This window comes from Pseudorca crassidens, chromosome 12, assembly GCF_039906515.1.
Source record: "Pseudorca crassidens isolate mPseCra1 chromosome 12, mPseCra1.hap1, whole genome shotgun sequence".
NCBI classification, from domain to species: domain Eukaryota; kingdom Metazoa; phylum Chordata; class Mammalia; order Artiodactyla; family Delphinidae; genus Pseudorca; species Pseudorca crassidens.
In genome coordinates, this window is record NC_090307.1 from 43,792,167 (window position 1) to 43,797,338 (window position 5,172).

Genomic DNA, 5,172 nt, shown 5'->3' on the forward strand with positions numbered 1-5,172 from the left:
AAAAAAAAAAGCCTTGAGATACTGAATCAAAATTCTGTCCACTTCACATATTTTATTGGAGATGGTCCTTGCTCATCTCTGCAGGACTCTGCAGAAAAGTGAAAATCTTGTGTTTACTCATCTCATAGGCCTTGGAGTCAGCTGGACCTGGCTTTACATGTCATAGCTCTGGGGCAAGTTACCTAATCTTCATCCCCAGCCCCATTATTTTGGAAACTGGAAACTGATGATTATCTGACAACATGTCTGTGAGGGTTAAAAATGAAGTGGCCAGAATCATTTCATATAGATGCTCAATGAAGCCTTTCTCTTTCTTTACAGCACTAGCTGTTCTTCCTGCCCTTCCCCACTGGCTGCTCACTCATCATCAGCCAATTTTATTTCCAATTCAGTCCATATCTTCTTTGTTAATGGGAAAAGTAAACTATTTAAATAAATGATGACAATTATAGCACATTTGCATGTTAAAGAGAATCCTGGCAAATAAATTCTGGATAAAATGGATAATTTCAAAAACTAAAGCCAGTCAGAACAAATAACACAAGACAAATAATATGAGCAATTATTTGCAATAAGGAACTGAAAGTCTCAAGTTGTTCTTTCAGAGTACACTTGAGTTCTTATTAGTCATAACTTTATATTTATACAATCAACATAAATGAGAGTTTGAAAAGATCTTATTAACATTAATCCATCTTCACAAGTAGTGCTATTTTATCCCATTTTCAGACATAGAAGGTATTTAAAGTTACAAAAGAAATAAAGCATTCTTTTGGCTTCCAAGTTTGACAGATTTTTTTTTTTTCAGGGAAATCTCTGGGGTTTATTTAAAACAATTCTTTGAGTGAAATTAAACGTTAATTACCAAATTATTATTTCATGTTTTAGCCACATAGATGAATGCGCTTTTGCACAAAGATTTATAGACTTTTTAAAAAGCAATAGCTCGACTGTTATACAGCACAGTAGTTGTCTTTCATAAGTATGAACCAGTATAAAATGAACAAGCTTTATTCATCAGTACATTCTTACATTTATCTTAATTGACTAAAAGTATCCCTTGATTCTTCTGCATATTGATCAAAATATTGTGACAATGACATAGGGAAGGAAATTATCCTATTTAAAATACTGGTAAAAACAAAGTTATTCTGAACCAAGCTTTATTATATATGTCAAATAATCATCCATTTTTTAAAAACTATATTTTCCTTTAAAATGCCAAGAAGATATAATTAATTCACTACATGTTCTGCTTAAACTAGCAATAACTATAATACATATTTGAAGGTAAAATTATAATCTAGATCTCTTTATAAAATTACCTCTGTGTTTATTACATTTGTGAGTAAAAACAATCTAGTTTAAATGAAAGGTAAATAAAACGCAAGTGATAAAATAAGTAAAGGACAATGCTTCACTTGAGATTTTCGATTTCTTTTTCTGTCAGGACTCAGACCTGAGACTGAAATACCTTTTTACTCAGGGAGAAGTAGGAGTCATAAAGTGCTTTTGTCTAAGCACTGGTATATCAGGGCTTTTCTGCAGGATTGGAGGGGCAGTGTCCCCCAGAGACAGCCTGTCCAGTGGCTATCACCACAGTTCACTGTGTGCTTCCTGAGAGTACCTGGGGTGTAAAGTGTTTAGTCACTATGCCTACTCTATTCTTTTTCTCTTCAAATAAAGTCAATTGTGAGTGAAAAGCTATTTCTTGGCATTTCTTAAATTTAACTCATTGTGTGCCTTCAAAAGTGACAAAGCCTATTCTTCTTATAGGTAAAACTTCTCTAAGAAAGTACTTTCTCTCCAGCTGTGAAACTGATTGATGTTTTTAAAACCCCTGAGGAACTTCTGCTGGCAGCTAAGGGTGCATTTTCAAAGAAGAAATAGATGTGGCATGTGTTCTTATGTAAAGAAATATTCTTGATTTCTACTTGAAGGAGCAGTATCACTGCACATGAGGTACTGAAAAATCAGTGCAATTAATCAACATTTAAAAACTGATTTTACTAATGCTTAAATATTTTAAAAATTAAATTAAATTAATAAAAATACTGGTATATTTTTAGACTACTATAACACTGAAGAGATGGCCCAGCTATGAATGACCAAAATCCTGTATTTTTTAGGAGGTTGTTCAGAGCCAGAAAAGTCATTAAGAAGCTATTTAGTAGGGATTAAATACATGGGAATATCTCTATGCATACTTTGAAATATCTGTCTTATTGGAAGAAAGGAGAAGGAATACAAAGAAGAAGAAAGAAAGGAGTAAAAAAAATAATCAGATTTCTTACTTCTGATTTTAAGGAGGTATTGCTGTCACCTGAGCTATCCGTCTATAATTGTGGCATTCTTCAATAATCCGAGGTAGGTGAGAGCTTTAGGACTTCTCACACAAATTTTAAACTGGGTTGTATATTATAATAAAAGCAATTTTCAGACAAATTTTGCCATAATTAAATACTTATTAGCAGGCAAGCGTAAAAATACTAAACAACCTATTCTTTCGGACTTGCTTAAGTTCCACTTTATCCTTAAGGAACTGTGATAAGTACTTAGCACGGAGCTTTTATTGGAGGCAGATGCTCCAATGTTCTAACAAGAAGATCAGATAATCATTTAATCAGATGGGGAACAGAATTCTCATGCCTAAATGAACTAACAATAACAACTATAATAAATATTTCAAGATAAAATTATAATGGAGATTTTTTAAATGAACTGATCCCTATGTTTATTAAGTTGGTGAATAAAAACAATCTAGTTGAAATGAAAGGTAAATAAAACACAATTGTAAGCTAAGTAAAAGGCAGAGCAGAAGAGAGTCCTTGGAGACGAGATCTCCTTTCTAAAGAATCTTTGAACACTGTTTAGGCAACAGGGCAGATACTTGCACATTACTTAGCAATCTAATTTAGGATTACAAGATTAGGACATCAGAGGTAACAAGAATTTTAAAGATATCAATTTCGTGGCCACAAACTTCCATATATACCATTTCTTAAAATCACTGATTCTTCTTTTCTCACCTGCCCTTCACTCATCCCTAATTTTGCATGGTGCATTGCCCTGAGGACACCAAATCTGGATATTTAACAAAGAGACAATTATAAAATAGCGTTTCAGGGAAGTGTCCTTTAAATATAAATGAATGCAACTGGCTTGTAACTTTTTTTATTTTTTAAAAAAATTTATTGAAGTAGAGTTGAAAAAATATGGACTGCTTCACGAATTTGTGTGTCATCCTTGGGCAGGGTCTATGCTAATCTTCTCTGTATCTTTCCAATTTTAGCATATGTGTTACCGAAGTGGGCACTATAACTTTCTCCCTTAAAAATTTTTTTGTAATATAACTGTCTGGTTTTGGTATCAGTGCAATGCTTTCTCATTAGGTGAGTTGGCACGTGTCCCCCTTTCCTCTACTTTCTGAAAGATTTTGTATTAGAATGGTATTATTCTTTATGAAACATTTCATAGAATTTACTATTGAAGCCACCTGGGATGGAATCTCCTTGTGAAAGTCTTTTTACTTATAAATTCCATTTTTGTAAGGAGACATTGGGCTATTCAGATTTTCCATTTTTTCATTGAAAGCTTGTTTTTCAGACTTATGGTGCATTTATAGTGCTTTTCTCTGGATTTCAGCCGTTTACTAATACATGCCCCTTCAAGGGTCTCTTTTGAATTCCTAGGGTGTTCTCCAAGGAGTCTCTATTTTGACTGATTGGAATGCACGCGTGTCCAGCTCTGTGTGAGCTCTGTGAAATATACAGTTTACACCGTCTTGGTTATTCTTTGAACAGACTTGAAGATTTCTGGAGCCATTTTTCTGCATGGATCTCTCTTCTTCATTACATTGCCTTGCAGATTTCCAGCTACTTCTGCCTCCCAGAACTCTGAGCTCTCTCTCCTCCTCTCAGTAAGACTGCTCGCCGCTGTTTTGGTTGCACTTCCCTGTGTCACAGGTCAAAAATGTTTCCAGGCAAAAAGCTGGAAGATAGTAGCACATACAGATTATACCTTGTTTGTATGCAGTAGTAGATTTTAAGTACACTTTTAAGTACACTTTTCTAATAGTTATTTACCTAAACCAGTTTTGGTTACTATTTGTCTGATAGAATGTTTTCACTTACTAAAAAGTTTCAGGTGTTCATATGTCTTTATGCTTTAGATCTTTTTCTTGTAAACAACATATATCTTGATTTTGTTCGTTTTTTAAATCCAATCTGAAAATGTGTCTTGAATAGTAAGTTTAGAAAATTTACATTCAGATTAATTCTTCGTATATTTGTATGTAATTCTAATATTTTGGTTTATTCTCTTTCCATGCTTTCTGTGTCTAATTAAAAACTTATTTTTACTTATTGTCTTTAACTCTTATCTCTCACTTCAAACAGGATGGTATACTTACTAACTTTCTCATCCCTTTGCCACACGCTCCTTCTTTCCTTTTTAGTTTGATGTGATCTAGATTTTAATTCTGGGGTAATATGTGTATATTTTCTTTCTATTATGCTCACTGTGATTTTAAAGAAAATAAACTTTACTGACATATTTAATTTCTTCTTCATATTTCTTGTAGCATCTCATAGATTTATTGAAAAATAAAAATGTTATTATTTAAAATGCTATTTAGGGACTTCCCTGGCCGTCCAGTGATTAAGACTTTGCCTTCCAATGCAGGGGGTGTGGGTTCGATCCCTGGTCGGGGAGCTAAGATCCCACATGCCTCTTGGCCAAAAAACTAAACCATAAAACAGAAGCAATAGTGTAACAAATTCAATAAGGACTTTAAAAATGGTTCACATAAAAAAAAAATCTTTTAAAAAATATATAAAATGCTATTTAAAAATATTATCCAAAACAATTTTCAGTGCAAGTCTTTTTCGGAAAAAGCTACGGTTTTGAATTCATGTGAATATTTTTTATCATGCTGTAATACGTGAATTAGTTTGGTTGGGTCTAAGCATCTATGTCCAAAATTTTTTCTTTCAATATCTTCAAAATATTGTTCCATCTTCATACTGCTTCCAGGGATGTTGTTGAAAAATGTGTTGCTGATCTGATGATTTCCTTGATCTGCTCCTTCTTTCTGAAGCTTTTAGAAGTTTCTTGTTGTCTTTGATACATTCTTTAATTCCCAGGTGTTTTTCCCCACTAATTTGTCACTTT

General features: G+C 33.2%; 1 non-coding gene across 1 annotated transcript; it reads right to left on the reverse strand.

Moving 5' to 3' along the window:
* Nucleotides 1-3,209: 3,209 nt before the first annotated feature.
* Nucleotides 3,210-3,316, reverse strand: LOC137204242 (U6 spliceosomal RNA). The gene has a single exon (XR_010933480.1). It is a non-coding gene; the product is annotated as a U6 spliceosomal RNA (small nuclear RNA).
* Nucleotides 3,317-5,172: the final 1,856 nt, after the last annotated feature.